The following is a 17,245-nucleotide window of genomic DNA, read 5'->3' on the forward strand; positions in this document are numbered from 1 at the left end:
TGATAATAAAGACTGAAATTGGATCTATAACTTCATGAAAAGAAGAAGAATTTTTTTTTAAGACAAATCATGCATGGTAATGCCTTCATTGTTCTCTCGCTGTGTTCTTTGTATTGCTTAACTCCCTGCGAACAAAGAACCCATAACTGGAATTGTAAAAATAATCCAAGCATTTAAGTCAAAACTCAAAAGGCCCTTGGGAATCTCGTGCGAAGGTGTGCCCTTGAAATGGTGGTGTGTGGATTGTCTGAACAGGTTGGAACATCCTGGCCCTGAGGAAATCTCTGGGAATTCTGCTGCTGACTCCGGCGGGGTCGGGGTTCCGCGCTCGGCGCTTTGTGCCGGGCATTGAGCGGAGCCGTCTTTCAGCCTTTGAGAAACTCTGACTCCCTCCTCACGGGCAGGCGGGAGATTTTCTGCTTGGTTGCACTCGTGAATTCTAGTTAAGGGAATTGCTTTTGGTCCCTCCATCTTTGTCACTTACTTAAACAAACATGCAAACTGGAAGCATGCACTTGCCCAAGCTTCAGCAGCGAGTGCCTCCTCGAGATCTCTTGTTACTGATCTAGAACTTAAACTGATTGGGAAAGTGGCTTTAAGATGAGGTTCAGTCATGCTTAAATGAAACCAATTGGGCAGAGAGATGAGAAATTTTAGTCGTACTTGGCATTCAGGTGTCTGAACCCAGCTAGTTTGAAATATGAAGGTTTGGTACCTGAGCTTGAACACAGATCAGTAGGGAGGTTGTAAACTGAAGCAATGAGTGTTTCTTCAGCAGTTTATTGCAAAATAATGGGGTTTTGAAAATACAGGGCTGTCCAGGGTCAAAGTCACTGGGAAAGAAAGGTACTTAAATAAACAATGAGGGAATTAGTCTGAAATTTGCATGGAGACTCAGATAACCCGGGCCCTTTAAAACCTGATTGAACATAGATTTAGCCCTGTTGAGGAGAGACAGGGCCACAGGACCTCTCCCAGCCCCTGCTACTTCAGTGACTGATCAGATGTCTCATCCCTGCCAGGGTATTCGAGCAAACCAGTGGTTTGTCTGGCTCTGATTGTTGTACATATGGGCATTATCTTCCTGTGTCATGTCACAGTCCAGGGAGAGGAGGGGGGAGTTACCAGAGTTAGAGGGAATTTCCCCATATCCCCCATCTTCCACATTCATGGTGCAGTGGCCAATGACATCATCTGTTGCTCAAGAACTGCTGTTGATGAAATAAACTCCGTATTTAATGAAAACCAAAACCCAAAGAAGCCATATTCCCCAGAAACTTGATCCAGGGCTCCAAGAAAATTGTTACACTTCAGTTGCCTCATCCTAATTCTCCATCAAGAGAAAAAGTTAAGGAAAAATTACTAGAGGAAACTTTCTGAGCTTTCAGCAGCAATATCCCACAGACTTTTGTTCATCCAGAGTAACCCCACAAAGCTCAACAACCTGGTTTATAGTGAACTTGTTTTTAATTTATGCTAGTAAAATTAGGTCCAAAATGTGAGCTGTTGTTGCAGGAACGGGGAGTTGGAAAGCTACATCCCAGGTATCTGATAAGAGCTTACTTAGACTTCCCTGCCACTCAGGATCACAGAAAAGTTGCAGTGGCAGAAAGATTGGCTGTAACCTTTCTGTGTTTAGCTGTAATGGAACGTGCAAAAGCTTGAACATTTCTGGAAGGTGCCTGGAGAGGCCTGGCCCTTGTGTCAGCAGGATTATGCATTGAAAGCTGCTCAAGAGAGGGACATTTCTTAAAATAGTTTGCAAAAAGTAACAATCACAGCCCAGTGTGGACAATCAGAGAATATTAGAAGTTATGTTAAAGAAAATGGTTAATTTTTCCCTACTTTTCTTGCTCAAAAAAGAAGCTTGGTTGTTCCTCAACCTTGTAGCTGTGTCTTGAGGGCTTTCCTTAATGAGCCATCTCCTTCTGTCCAGTATGGAAAGAAAAACAAAAGAGTTAGAGACCTCCCTTTGTCTCCATGTGATTTTAATCTGATTCATTCATTCCTAATCATCTTGAAGGATTATAAAAGCAAAACCTGTTAAATCTTGATTCTTACTTCTTTTCTTTCTCTCCCAAACATAATCATTTTTCTTTTATCATGTTGCATTTCTTTGCCCGTGAATCAGCTGCCTTTTTATTTTTCCCCTCTATAACAAAGTCGGGAGGGAGGGAGGGAGGGGGCGATGGGAGCGCTGCTGCCTTTGATTCGTTCGACACACAAGTGTTCCTTGGCCTTTCATACCCAGGAGTGGATGCAGCTCTTGAACAAATTGGACCTACTTGTTTGCTGGCCTAGGCCATCTTGTTATCCAGCCAGCTGTGTTTTGATCTTGGAGGGCCATTTGAAGATTAAATTGAGACATCTTTTGTTACTATTAAGTGCAGTAATTAAATCAGCTCAGTGTTATTTAAGTGTGGAAAATGTCGCTTTGCTGGCCCATGGGTGTCTGAAGTTGCCATTAGACAGCTGTGTTGCTTCCAGTGCTAATGATGAAGAGGTAGGAGAAAAGAGCCAAGTGCTCTCTAAATAATTTTCACCTCTTTCTGGGTTGTGCTGGATCCCCTCCCCACCTTTTTGTGTGCCGTTCCTCCTCAGTCTCCTCAATTCATGAAGAACAAGGTTTTTGAGAGGGAGCTCGAGCTTTGTTGGGTGGAGAGCTGGCAGCGAGTGCCCAGTCCTGAGCAGAGGGGTGGAACAGTGTGGGTGAAACATGCTGAGCTCTCTGGATGGCAGCTGCTGCCCCATCTCTGAGTTTGCAGTTGTTGGCTGTGTGAACAACAAAGAGGCTGACCTAGCAGGGTGGATCTAATAAATGAGCAAAGTTGACTGCCTGCCCCCTCCCTCTGTGGTGGGAGTCTGCCAGTCAAGTCAAGCACGGCGAGTACATTTGTTCCCATGGGGGTCATTGTAATACAATTTGCTGGCGCAGGCTGGCCTGGCTGTGAAGTGGTGGCACCTGGGAGATGTGAACCCTGGCTCAGGCCAGGCCTGGTATCATTCAGAGGTCACCTGGGGCGTACTGGGGCAAGTCAGTTGCCCTTCCCCAGCCCCCTTTGCCTGCTGCTTGCTGAGCAGATTGCTTAGAGAGAGGTGGCTGGAGGTGATGATTGGCAGCAGGGAGCGGAGCAGACAGATGCTGCAAGAGAAAGTGAGAACCTCGGTGGGAAAGGCAGTTCTTCGGAGGTCAAGTATGTTTTAATGCTGGGTTAAGTTGCACAGCAGTATTGGCTCATTGCTACTGGCAGCACTGATCACTTGAGCGTTGCCTTACCCTTCCCATCGTGCCCTTTAGAGCCCTGCCTTACCTCCTGTGTGCAGATGAGCATTCTCCTTTTCTCCTTGCTGCTCTCCCTCCCTGGCAGGAGCAGCCGCCGGGCTCTGCCGAGGCAGAGTGTGCTGAGCTGCCAGCCTTCCTCCTCCCGAGCCAGCCTTCCTCCTCCTCGTTAGCCTGGCCTCCCAGGTGCACCGGGCTCTGGGCTCCCACCCCCAGTAATTGCCCAGCAACATCTATTTGCATTGCTCCTTACGCCCGCCGTGTTTTATGGAGGGGGAAGTGTGTTTGCACTTCGTGAGTGTTTCTGAGCTGTGGCAAGGGCAGGAGAATGGCAGATGGGTGGGGATGAGAGAATGGGGGAGCTGTGATGAATCTGTTTTTCTTACCTTGTTTAAAAGTGCCTGTTAAAATTCAGCAGCCGCACCTCCGATCAGCCTAATGGTGTCTGCCATGTTGCGAATACACAGTCATTAGTTGGTCCAATTCATGCATGCTGAGGTAGGAGGGTGATGTGAATGCAAAGGAGCTGCAGAGAATGGGAGCTGGGGGGGCAGGGGAAGGAGGGGGAGAAGCTTGGTAATACAGTGACAATGAAACATACGGTAGTCACACTGGAAAACTTTCTCCTTCATTAGCAGGGATCTGTTGAGTTTCTGCTCACATTAGGGTAATTAACACAAGTACAGATTGTTGAACATCTGTGCAGTTTAACTATATGGCCGGTTCCCAGGCTTTAAACAGGGCTGTGAGGAGCCAAATGCAAAGCAGTATGAAAAGCCCACACACTATTCATTTTACTGAAATTAGCATTTCTGGATGAAAGCTGATGTTGCACGTCGGCTATAAATTTTCTCTGGTCTGTTGCCAGGTTGGCTAATGATCTGAGGTTAGTGTTTGTTAAAAAAAATTTTAAAATTTGTTACTTTTAATATTCTGGAGGGGAAGTTTCTTAAAAGGCAAAACAAAAAGCAAGCAAAACAAAGCATATGAGTATATTATATGTAATGTTCTTCTAATCTTTTTCCAGTGGAAGCTCAGGAGGGAATTGCTGGTTCAGCCTCTCTCAGAGGCTCTTGGCTCCACGAAACTACCAAGGGTTTTTTAGTATTTCGGACCAAACTGCAGTTTTAATTTTCTAGCCTTGTAAATGCCTGGGAGGCTCCGCTTACTGTGTGTTGTAGATATGAGCTGTGTAAATGAAATGCAGAATTCTGTCTGCAGGATGGTGACTACACAGGTATTGCTTCTCCCTGCATCACCATATTTATGGACAGTCTTCTGCAGTGGTTATCCCAGAGGAGTGTTGTGTTGCTGTGGCATCTCGAAGCTTCCTCTTTGCTCTTTTTACCTTGCCCAGCTGAGAGCACACATTTTTTCTGCAGGTGGAATTAAGTGTGCTCAAGGCCAGGCTGGATGGGGCTTCGAGCAGTGTGGTCTAGTGGAAGATGTCCCTGCCCATGGCAAAGGGGTTGGAATTAAATGGGCTTTCAAGCCCCTTCCAACTCAAACCATTCTGTGTTTCTATGAGTTGCTGTGAGATGGACAGCCCTTTTAGCTGGGACAACAATTATTGTGCCATGTGTGCCAGGAAATTTTGATGGAGAAGATTTTTATGTGTGTGAAAAGAACAATCCTCATTAGCACTATTTTGTTCCTGCTGTTTTCACTGAGTAAAAAAATTTTGTTCATAGTGGAGTTTTTTTTTAATGTAATCCCTGTGGGTTGCTGTGAACAGAGCTGACCTTTGAAACACTATTTAAATTTTAAAAGGTTTGTATATTTTTTTGTTTAATTGGGAAAGGAAGGGGCTTGGTGTCTTACAGGAAGTGTTATTCTTACCAAGAGTGAGTGATTTGATCCTTCATTTGATCATTTGATCCTTCATTCAGCTCCTGCTCTGTAATGGTTTATGCTCCAACCCAGAATTTAGTTTGGCATCACTTGAAATTGTTGGTGAAACTGTTGCACTCACCAGCTCCTCAAAAGTCTGCTGGCAAACATCAGAAACTGTCAGAGCTTCATATTCTTAGTGACTAAAAAAACTTCTGGGACCAGAATCCAGTCTTCAGATTCAGTCCTGCAAATGTCTCAGCCTCAGGAGCACCACCACCCTTGTCCATGTAATTCAGCCTCATAAATGGTTTGTCATTGAAGGATCTCTCTCTGGGGTGAAGGTGTCCACACAAGACAGACTTGCTGAATCATACAAAACTCTGGAAGTTCGGTTAAATATGTGGTTTATTTCTGAAGCACTAATTTAGTTAATCTAGTCCAAAATGAAATTTAGTCTGGCCTACTTACTTTTGTGATAGCTTTTCAGATAATTATGTGTGTATATGCGCACACAGGTGCACACTGGTTTAGTTAGGAAGGGGAAAACTGAGTGAAATGTTGAGCTGCATTAGACTTCTTACCTTCTCCACAAAGGATGTCAGAAGGTGGCATGTTGCTTGGCCACAAGAGCTCGGAGAGCATCTGTTACAAGAGGATGACAGAGGGCATTGGCCCTTTCAAAGCAGGGCTGCAGTGAACTGAGCGCTGAGATTTCCTCTGTGGTGATCTTGCCAAAAGGTCCTGGCTCCTTGGGTAAGAAGTGCTTGTTTAAAAATAAATTGGAAGAAAAAAGTATCCTTACTGTTACAGTTTGGGTTTTTTCCTGGACTCAATAATAGGGTTACTTTGAGTACTGGCAGAATAGTGTGACTGAAGTTAATGAGGATGTTCAGTCTTAACCATGGTTAATACCTGTGCTCCATGGATTTGTACCCTCTGTGTCTCTGCTTGGATTTTATTTCATCTCATTCAAGGAAATTCCAGCTCTATGCAGGAGAGTCATGCTCAGAAAAAAAAACCCAAAGAGTGTTTCTGTTGAAATAAACAGAGAAACCTGGATTATTTTCACTGTTAGGTAAATCAAATTCACCTCTTTGGGTATGTGCAACTGACCGTGGAACTAAAGGGCTTTTGTATTTGCAGATAAACAGCCAAAATTAAACAAAATATTTCTTTATTAATGCCCTGTTCCATTTCAGCCCTCAGCTTTTTGAGATTTTCCACAAGCTGGACTTAAAATGCCAGAAAATGGCAATGGATCCAGAGAAGGGGTTTCGTGATTTTGGTAGATAGGAAAACTGCAGCTGGTGAAATGTGTCTGTCAGCCTTCAGCTACATGGCTGTATCTGAGAATGTGTGTGTAATGATTTTTCTAGCAGAATTTTCCAGTGTGTACTGGAATGCACTGAGAAACTTGAGGACATCATTTTGAAGGCCTCCCAAAGTTTCTTTGGAGTTTTCACTTCATGTATCACTAAGCCAGCTTCTGTGAAGCAGTTGAGTTCTCCTGCTTTGAGCGGGCAGATGTATTTATTTTGATACCTAAAATAAGCTCAGCAAGCTTGACACTGTTGTTTTTGAGGCTGCACATCCTGAGGATCTCTCAGACCTTTATCAGCCTCCAAACTGAGCGTGTCTCGCTAACTCTGCAGTTGCGTGGTTGGAATTATCTCCATTGTGTAGATGGGAACACTGAAGCAGATTGGAAATTACTTGCCCCAGGCCATCTAATGCTGACAATAGACCACACAGTCCCTCGGCCTCTTTCTGTGCCAAAACCATTCTCTTGTGTCTGCATATGGAAAAAACAGAGTAGGTCGAGCAGAGAGTGGTATTTGTTGTGATAACAATGTGCATTGGGTCCCAAAAGGCCACTGGACAGTGATGGATACATGGCTGTGAAATTAAAATCACCCAGAGATGCACAGGAGGAAGGGCTGGAGTGGTCTTTGGGCAGGGGAGCAGGCAGGGAGGTGCAGGCAGCAGCACATTTGCATTCTCCTGTCAGGGAGCTGGAAGCTGCCACCGAGCAGTTTATACTCAGCCTGTGCTGGCCTTGAATTATGCATGACCAATTTATCATGCCCCCAGCTGAAAAACTAATTGTGTCCCTGGGATATATTTACTAGAAATTGTAGTTTGCTGTGCTGGGGTCCCCGGAGTGTCCGGCAGAGCAAACGACTGGGAAGTCAGAGCATGTTCAGAGCAGGACTCCTGGCTCCGCTGGAGCCCCTGTGCTGTTGATAGATTTTTCACTTCGATTGCCTTTCCAAGGGTTTTCCCCCTCCTTCCTATTTTTTTACACTGCATTACACTTAATCGGGCTGCAGGAGTCCTTCCAGTAGTCTCCAGTATTAAAAAGCACACGATGTGCCTGGAAAAAGGCAGTTTATTCAGGAAATGCCAGCCAGGTTGGGAGAAGGGGGCTGGTTTCCTCTGTGTGTGGTTTTACTCTTCTTTTTTTTATAAGCACAGTGTGGCTTCATATAATGTCTCCAATTACCGTGAACATCCCCTCCCTCCCTAGGTCTAGAGTGATGAGATTCCCTAATTACTGTCATTTGAGCAAGAGGTTCAGGAGGAGAGGATTTCTTTTCCTCATGCAGAGCTTGTGGGGTAGGCTGAAGCTTGCAAACTATTACCACCAGGTCTGTTGAAGGGACATACAGTGTCCCAAATGGAGTTTCTCAGTGGTGAAGTGACAACTGCCAAACCTGTATGAGGCTGTAAACCCCTCATGAGGTAGTGCTAAATCATAACCATCATCAGTGGGGGCGAGGTTTGAAAGGGAAGGAGGCAATTCACTGATAAATTAATCACCGAGTTCAGTCTGTCCTCCCCCACTTGTCACAGAAGGAGGATGTCAAGGAGTTAATCACAGTAAAGGAGTCAACAGTAACAAAATTCTGAGGCAGAAGAGCCCTCTGGAATCTCTTGTTCCCTTTCTGTTCCTCCTTGTCTGATCTGGTACAGTTCCACCACATCTCCAAGGTCACCAGGAGCTGTGCCAGCTCTGTCTGCATGGCTTCCCTGCTGGCAGCACAGGCAGGCCTGCTCCTCTGGGAGGCTGGGAGCCCCCAAGGCAGGGCTTAGGAGACAAGGATTGCTCTCCTGCCCCTCCACAATGGGCAGGAGCCTTTCTTCTGACCGTGCCAAAATGGGCTGTACGCTCCATGGCCAGGCTGGGCTGTCCCTCTGCTTTGCTGGGATTTACTGCATGTCCTCGTGGGAACAGAGCTGCAGGAGTGTGAACTGGGCTGGAAGAAAGGTGCTGGCAGAGGTGCTTTCTTAAATAAAATTAAGATCTATTTATGCAAGCTATTTGTAAAATGGGAAGTTGGAAGAAGTAAAGGTGGTTTTACATAGTTTCTGAATGCCACAGATCTGGATCAGCTTGTAAACGTTCAAAAGCTCTCTACAGCTTACCTCTTTGTAGTTCCCCAAATTTGTATTCGTCATCAATTCCCCAGAAAGATCTGGTGAAAAGATTTGTTCAGGTGACTACACGTCTTGCTGCAGAAAAAGTAGAGCAGATCTGCTGTGTGATGAAACCATGCTCCTCTTGGCTGAAATATGTGCTACAACCAGCATAAAAGTGGATCTGAAGCTTGTAAGATCATTTCAGAGGGAAGGCATAAACAGGTTTGTCCCTGTATGCTGCCAACCAAAGCAAAACCCCTGCAGAGTTCAAGGTTGGCATGAACTGCCAAATCAGGACTGCCCATAGTGTATCTCCTCAGACCCTGGTGAATGAGAAATAGTCACAAGTCAAGAGATGTCCTTGCAGATCCCACACTCTAAGGCTGCCTTGCTCCCTTGAAACTGCTGATTTCCAAAGAGCAGTGGGCTGGTCATGGAGCTCAGTGGTTCAATGAGTCTGTGCAGAGGGACAAAGGAAATGCTTGAGCTGAGCTGTACAGTGTTTGTTCCAGTCTGTTTTTCTGGAGGATGTTGTAGCACTTATGAAATTACTGTACTTTTTGAACAGTGGGGAGAGCACGAGGCAGGCAGACTGGCAAAAGGATGGAGACCACTTTGATGTAGCAGCATTTGTACTGGTATGGAAAAGGTAGGGTAGCATGCATCACAGCATCTTTTGTTAGGTTTTTTTAGCTGTGGCAACTCAGTGTCTGGCTGCCTTTGCCCTTTAATCATTCAGAATGAAACATTTTAGTGAATCCAGGTTATGTTCCTTTTGCTGGTGGTTCTTGTTAGCTTGTTAATGATCTTGCTAGGTTTTAAATGCCTACAAATGTGAGTTCACGGATAACTTGAGTTGAGGGCAGCCATCCTTGGCACGGTGTCCTGATTTTTCCTATGAAAATCTTCCATATTTTGTTCTATTCCAGCCTCTGTTACCTTGTCATTATAAATAGAGGGGAAAAACCACTGGCACTGTGTTGCCTTGTGGATATTGCTCTTCCCTGAACCTGCCTCTTATGCTCTTTCCAAGGGAGCTTGTCTGGCAATTCACAGTTTCTGAGTGGCTCTACTGGGTTTTTTTTCCTCAGTTTTGTTATTCAAGCACTTTTGGCTTTGCTGCTTTTTGTCAGTCTGTTGCTGTGTTCAAGTTGCCTGAGCTGCTTGGTTTTCTCTCTTTGCTTTGCTGCTGCAGTGGGACGAGAAGCTGCAGCATTGCTGGGGAGGGTCAGGTGCAGAGGAACCCACATACAAGCTGTGGCAGCAGCTCAGAAGATGCAAAAAGGTGGTGAAATTGGGGTAAAATAGAAGTCAGTGACTGTTTTATAGCAGGCTACATGACACAGACTGACACTGCCCTCACTCTCTTACATTCTTCTCACCCAAAAGTCCTGTCCTCCATCCTTTTCTTCCTCCTCCTCCTCTTTCCTTCCTGTAGCTAATATACACTGCAGTGTCAATTTTCATTTAGTCCTGTGCCTAAAGTTGTGTAAATAGAGAAAAGCAAGTTGTGATCAGCAAAGAGATGTGATTTTAAGAAGGGGCTTTTTTTTATTTGTACTAGAGTGTTGAGGGGAATTACGCTAACATCAGCTCCAACTTAAACATAGTACTTGCTCCCACAGTTTCAAATCAGTGTGAACTTAGCTAAAACACCTTTCTAGCTTGGGAATTTCTTGGGGGGGGGGGTTGGATGGAGCCCCATGTTCTGTCACCATGTAAAAGTGTCACCATGTTTCTCCCAGTAAGGGATGAGAACTAACAAAAATAGATGGAGGAAAGGGGGCAATGCATTTTTCTCATAATACTACCGTGGAAGCATCTCTGGAGACGTGTGCACATACAGTGGCACATCCACATCCTTGGCTTAGGGAGCTGTGGAGGAATTCTGAGGCGAGGAGAGGGGGGTGACGGGGAGCGGGAGAATAAACCTCGCCGCTCTAAGAAATCCTGAAAATGTCCATCAGAAACGCAGCGAGCGTTCGGAGGCTGCTGGAAGCGTTCCAGTACCGGAGTCTTTGTCTCCATCCATCAGAGGCACTGCAATCTTTGTGCCCCCAGCTTCAAACAAGGGCTTCACGCTGTCCTTGCAATCTGCCTTTATGCAGCGGAGTGTGGAGGCTTCTAATTACGAGGCCGAGCGGCGCGGCGGGTGGGGAGCCGTGCTGCGCCCCGCAGCCGCGCACCTGATTATCCGCTCCCGAGGTCGTTAGAAGGGTTACTCCTGAGTTTAAGCCTGCTCTGCAAGACCCCTAATTATATGCTGCTCTGCAAGTTGCATTAAAAAGAAATTGTTGAAAAGACAAAGGACAGAATAACATTTCCTCCCTCGTCTTCCCCCCCACCCCCCCGCGGCACACACAGACACACTCCCCCACCTCTCCCTGCTGGGCCCAGAGCTACTTCTCACGCTTGAGTTGGTGCAAGCTCTGATAAAGCCATTGAAAGATGCAGCAGGGAGACAGAGCGCTCCCAGGGACAGAGGGAAGCAGAAGAGGAAGCCGAAGTAAAATGACCCCCTCCCAGGTAGATACAGCCGGGCGCTGCTTGCTGAAGGAGTTGTCCCACAGAGCAGAATTAGAGAAGAGATTAACCGTCCTTTATTGTTTTGTTTCACTTCCTAGGGAGCAATGTAATGTGGTTTCTTCCATGGTGAAAAACCTGCTTCATCTGGAGCTCCGGGAAGCCTGAATCACTATAGATAAGGCATTCAAAGTGCAGTATCCCTTGCACATGCTGCCAGTTCTCATTTTAATCTCCCCAGACATCAAAAAAATTAAAATGTAAAATTCTAAGCTATGCAGTTGAGTGACATGAAGGCTGCATTCGCTGCAATGCAATTTGCAAATCTGGGACGTGCACACATGTGTCCACTCCTGTCAGAGATAACGGGTTTATGTGTGCTTTCCATGAGCCCATGGAGTGTACCACTAGCAGAGACAGAGAATTGAATGGGTTCTTCATTACCACAGCTCTGGGCTGCTAATGAAACTAAACCCAGGTTGATAGCAATAGCACTAAATATTCCACCACTTCCTGGTGCAATGGTAACATTTTCATATTGTGGTGGAGATTATTACAGAGGTATCTGCAGTACCAAGGGCAATGTTTTTTTCAAGATTGTTGTTTCAAGGATGGGTGTTTTTATTACTCTCTGCATTCTAGTTGTACCTGAAGGCCTGAGTGGCAGACCAGGATTTCACCACACTAGGTTCTGTACAAACATGGTGGGGCAAAAAGGATTCTGTGCTGCAGATTGGGGTTTTTTTGAGACATGGCTATGAAATTTTTTCATTGCTTCTGTAGCTGTAGAGAAACTCATATCTGAACGGGAATTTCAAAGTCAAAATGTCAAGGTTGGAGTCACTTCTGCACTGGAGTACCTTGCTGACTCTGTTGTACTGTGCTCTAATCTGTGAGCTTTAAACCTTGCTCGTCTCCTGGGTATCTCAGCAGCAGTGCTCCATTGTATGCTCCCTGTTTCTTGCTAGCTTGGCTTCATTTCATTCTGGTGCAGAGCACTGGATTCACTGCCCACCCAAGGCACTAACAGCACGGGAACTTCTGCCCCTCCTGTCTCTTGAGGCACTTACTGTTTTTCCCTGCCCACGTTTTCGAGTGTTCAGTTTGTCTCTGTGTGGTGAGGAAGGTTCCTGCAGCAATCTCTGGGGTTCTCATGGCTGGAGAGAGCAGAGGTGCAGCCACACTGGCAGCACACCACATTGTTGCTGGCATTCCCTCCAAAGCTGTGGCTCAGGCACCAGGGAAGGGTTGAACACACTTCTCTTGGTCACCTTGTGCTCACCCACATCCTCCCTCCAAGGCAAGATCCCACACCATGGAAGGATCCCTTCCTTGTGTTTGTGTTTAATGTGAACTCACAAGCCTCTCTCTGTGCACAATGTGAAATAATCCCAAACCCTGAATCTGATAAACCCATTTTTTTTCTCTGCATCAACTTGATGTACCTCTTTTGCTTGCGCCCTGCTTTTCACTGCTGCTTCTTGAAACATGTCTTAGGTGTGGTTTTTGTGGGGCATTGTTCTGGCTAGCTACCCAACAGCAGGGTGAAGATGGCCCTTATCCCACCTGCACTTTTATATGGCTTTTATGTTTTGGCAAGATGGTACAACAGAGCTCCCTGAAGTTACTCTAGAGAGCAAAATCTTTGTTTCAGTGCTTGGAGATCTTAGAGTCATGCCTTGTATTTTCATATGTGCCTTAAGGTAGTTCAAAATCTCTTCGATTGAAAAATGTCATTTTGTTTGGGCTGGGGGTATAACCCTGTCTTCAGGCCAGGTGCAGGAGTACTGGTACCTGTTTAGTAGCTGTGGTCCTTTCCTTGTCCTGCAGACTGTTCAACGAGTCTCTTGTTGGCTTTTCAGTTTTGTTCTGTGATATCCCCCTGCTTTAAAAGGTGCAAAGAGCAATCACGGTGTTTTCATGCATGGTTTGTCGTTTCTTCAGCCCCAGAGTCCCCAGAGTCTAAAAGTTGAGTCATTTTTCTGCTGCCAGAGTTGTGCAAGAGGTTTGCCTCTGGAGACAGCAGAGAGTCTTGAGGCTTCAGCCATGCATTGTTGAACAGTCTCCAGAGTGAGTGTCAGTTTGAAGTAAAAGAACTTGAAATCTAGAAGCAGGGAAGATAAAAGCAAATTTGATTACAGTGCTTTTCAAACCCCATGCATAGGCAAGATAATGAAGCAGGCAGCATGTTAAGCCATAGGTCACTTAATTCATGTTTGATACCATAACCCATGGTCATGGCTGCTGCTTTTGGAACACAGCACTCTGATTTCCATCTGCCAAGGAGGAGCAGAAGGAAACTGGTGTTTTGCTTGAGCCATGACACCTTTAATGTGATCATTTTCCCTGTCTCAGAATCAAAAGTGTCTAAATTCTTACCTGTCATCTCAGAAGTCTGGCTCTGATTCAGAGGCCACCTAGATATGAACTCAGGCAAGCCAGATATGGCTCACTCCCTCTGGGAAAGGATAGCTTAGTATTTTTTATATTTTACCATGCTTTTCTTTCCATTGTATGAAAATGGTTTTGGGAAACAGATAAGCACTGGATGAGATCAGGTGTATGTTTGTACTACTGGAGGTGAACAAAGAGTGCTTTGATAGAGCTGTATTTCTTCATTAATTACTTCCCTGTTATAAAGGTTAGATCTCCTGGCTGTAGCCCAGGTAGATGTGAAATATCCACCACAAAATGCTGCAGTAGCAATGCAAAAGAAGTATATTTAAAAGGTTTATGAGACAGTGATAAAATGGGCCCTTGAAAGCATGTGTGCCTGGTGCAAGCCCTGGCCCTATAGCTGGTGTTCATACTTGGTGACCTTGCACACCAGAAGGATTTGCTGCCATGCATTGTGACTCCAGTTCCACCCTGGACTCCTTCATTTCAGCACAAAAGAACTGAATACTTCACAGTGGCTGCTGCAGATTTGTGTAAGGATGTGTTTGTGGCAATTGTCTGCATCCACTTCAGTTTGTGGTGTGGTGAAATGTATTGAAAGAACCTGGTCTGCAAGGACTTGGAGAGACCAGGGAGCAAAGGAAGGGATACAGATGAGACAATGGATGCTGGCAATTATCTGAATTTCAATGGAGTGTCTTAGCTGGGACTTCCGGAACAGTTGTGAATTTTTCTGTTTGAAAAACGCAAGACAAATCTCTTCCACTCCTGTACAGCTAAAGGAAATGTTTATATTTGGTGTAAGGCATGAGCAGGTGAAAGAAAGTGACTCTGATAGTGCCAGCCCTGAGCCTTACTGTAATAGAAAGTGTAAAGTCATAGAGTCAGTGGTCATGGATTCAGAGTCAAAAGGTTACAGAGTAAAAAAGAAGTAAAAAAAAAAATAGAGTTCCTTATTTGTGCCTTTTGAGTAGTTGAGTTTTCTATCTGGCCAGCTGCCTACAGCCTTAGAACTGTAACCAGCCTTGTGTATGGAAGATTTTCTTTTCTTTTCCAGTTGATCCCTCAGTTTATCCCTCCCACTCTTTAGGATTGATAGTAGGCAAATATGTTTTAGAAACATTGTCAGTGGCTGCTCTGGCCTTGTCTCCACCAGCCCTTGTGCTGTGGCTGCAGCTGGTGGAGCCGGGTGAGCAGAAAGCTGGGATGGATCAGTTCAGCAGAGGTTAATGCCACTGGTGTGCCACGAGAGCCCCATACTGAATCTGAACCTTGCAAAGATGCCTGAGAGCCAGCAGAGCGGGTGGCTGGAAGATTAACTCTGCACAGGGACACTTTGGGGAGCAGAGAGCCACAATAGCAGTTTCAGTGCCAGCTTTGTCCCAGCTGCCAGAAGGGACTTTGTCAGGGGAGTCTTTTACCATGGCACTGCTCCCCCAGCTGCTGGAACAATTGCTTGAGACCACTGGCAGTCAGCATGATTAAAGCAGCCTTCAGGCAGCTTTATTTTACAAGGGCAGCTATCCAGGTCCAGGGGTTGGCTGGGCCTGGAAGGATGCAGAAGGAGGTTTGCCATGTTGTACCCTTCCACATTTCTTCATCTGGGTTTAAGGGTCAGGCCTGGCTTTGTGGTTCATCTGGAGTGACCCCATGTTGAGTCCATCAGTGCTCCCAGTATCTCCAGGTATTGACTGATCTGACAGGACAGACTGTTTTTTCTTTGTACATAAAGGTGCCATTTCGTTGAATTAATTACCTAATCTGTTGCTAGATGAACTGGGATTTTAGCTGTATGAATTAATAGTTTAAAACTTAAACCCCTTTCCTTTCTCTTAAACTGGAGAAACTTGCAGCTGTTAGATCCCATTTACAAACCATAAGTAATGCAACTGCTGGTCACACAGTTATCAGTTCCATGTTGGGATTGAACTGCAGGAACCAAACAAGGCCGCTTGCTCAAGCTTCAGTTTCTTCCTTAGACCAGGTAAAGCCTTTTCTTTGCCTTTGTATTTTGAAAAATGGGAACTAGGAGGTATGTTTACCAAAATGGATTTTTGTCCCAATGGGAATAGCCCTCCTTTGCTTCCCTCTGCTTTTTATATGTGAGTATGTAAATATATGTAAATGTATACAGGGGCTTGGATTTACCCTCTTCGTCTCCCCCTCCCATGTATAATGTATGTGTTAAACACGTAATCATTAATCAACTTTGTGGGGAGTGGAGACAAGAAGGGCTCTTTGATGATAGATGTATACTTGTGACTGTGCTTGTATGCGTGTTTATTAGGCAGCACAGTGCTATCAAAAGAAACTCCAGGTCCCCAAGGATAAGAAACAGCACAGGGAACAAATGAAGAGGAAAAAAAATCCAACCCCTCTTACTGTAAAACCCTCTGTCTTCTACCATCTGTCTCCTTTTTTGGAGTGAAATAAATTGGGGAGAGAGCTTTGAATAAGGTGCTTATTTGTAATGCACTGAAACGCTCATGAGGAACAGAAGCAAAGTTATGGTTAATGTTGCCTCTGATGGCTGGAAGTGTTGGAAGCAGGATGACATTATTTCTTTTGTCTGTACATGCTGGAAGTGGTTTAGAGAAAAAAAGCCTTCAGGATATCATGCACAAGCACAACTATTTCTGAGGTTTTAATATCATGTTTGATGTTATGGAAGGCACAAATTAAAGGTGGTCATTGCCCTGAAGTATTCATAATAAAGACAACAAAACCCACGGTGGTTCTTTGTGAGTACCCAGCTCAGAACATGCTTCAGGCTGCTCTCTGTTGCTGGAGGAGGACTTGGGGCTCTGGAATTACGTGTCTGGAGATTAAGGTAGAGGCAGAGGGATTGACTTCTTTGCATTACTTGCATACAGCAGTAGGTCGTGGGACCTGAAAGCTTTGGGCTGGATGTAGAAAACCAAACATTTCCTTGGTTGTGCTAGAGGGGAGCTTAGTCTGGTAGAATTGTGCTTATGGTCTTGCACAAAATTTTGTTGTCCAAAATGATAAAGTTGCAATAGACATGTTTGGGGGAAAAATTAAAAATCCAAAGTATTTAGGTGCCTTAGATTATTTTTTGCTACTCTCATTTAACTTGTGCTTACAAGTGCCTATTTTGAGAAATACCTAGTCGAATAGATTTTTTTAAATGAGCTTAAAGAGTGGCTTTGGCTCGCTGGGTGTAGAAGTGCTGCACAGTTTGCTTTGTGCTCTTGCAGAGCCGGGCAGGAGACACAAGATCTGATGGAAAGCGCTGGAGTGCGTAGGCAGCAGCAGCCCCAGCTCCATCAGCCATCTGCTCCCAGGCCAGGAGCCTGCACCAGCCAGGGCACAGGGGAAGGGCTTGCAACTGTGCTCGTGGGGAGCAGCAGCAGTGAGACAAATGGGAGGCAAATGGGAAAGCAAAATTCCATTTTCTGCAGTCTGCTCGATGTAGAGAAGCTGATGGATTGGCTGCAGCATGCCAGATTCGTCGAGGTGTATCTGGTGTTGTTTGAGCAAAGGGAAAAAACCAATAAAATCCCAGGAAGGTTATACTCAACAACAGAGACATACATTTGCTTTGCACTAAGCTAGGCTTTGTTAATGATAACATACCCTTATCCATTCTGGCTATTTTTCTTTATTTTCTATTGATTTCCCTCTCCAATTTGCCTGAGTCAGCACTTCCAAACAGATAAGCTGAAAGCCACAAAAATTCAGAAATTTTCTAAACTGTTGACTGTTCAGGTCTCTACATTTTTGGTTTTTGGAGGCCTTTCCACCATTTTATTTTTCACAGGAGGAATAAAC

At 45.2% G+C, this 17,245-nt stretch overlaps 1 protein-coding gene across 16 annotated transcripts in view; it reads left to right on the plus strand.

The window, feature by feature from the left end:
* The window catches only part of FBRSL1 (fibrosin like 1), a 502,275-nt gene that overhangs the window by 414,895 nt on the left and 70,135 nt on the right, over positions 1 to 17,245 (plus strand). The gene's annotated exons all lie outside the window — the stretch shown is intronic.

This window comes from Agelaius phoeniceus, chromosome 18 (genome assembly GCF_051311805.1).
Source record: "Agelaius phoeniceus isolate bAgePho1 chromosome 18, bAgePho1.hap1, whole genome shotgun sequence".
Taxonomy (NCBI): domain Eukaryota; kingdom Metazoa; phylum Chordata; class Aves; order Passeriformes; family Icteridae; genus Agelaius; species Agelaius phoeniceus.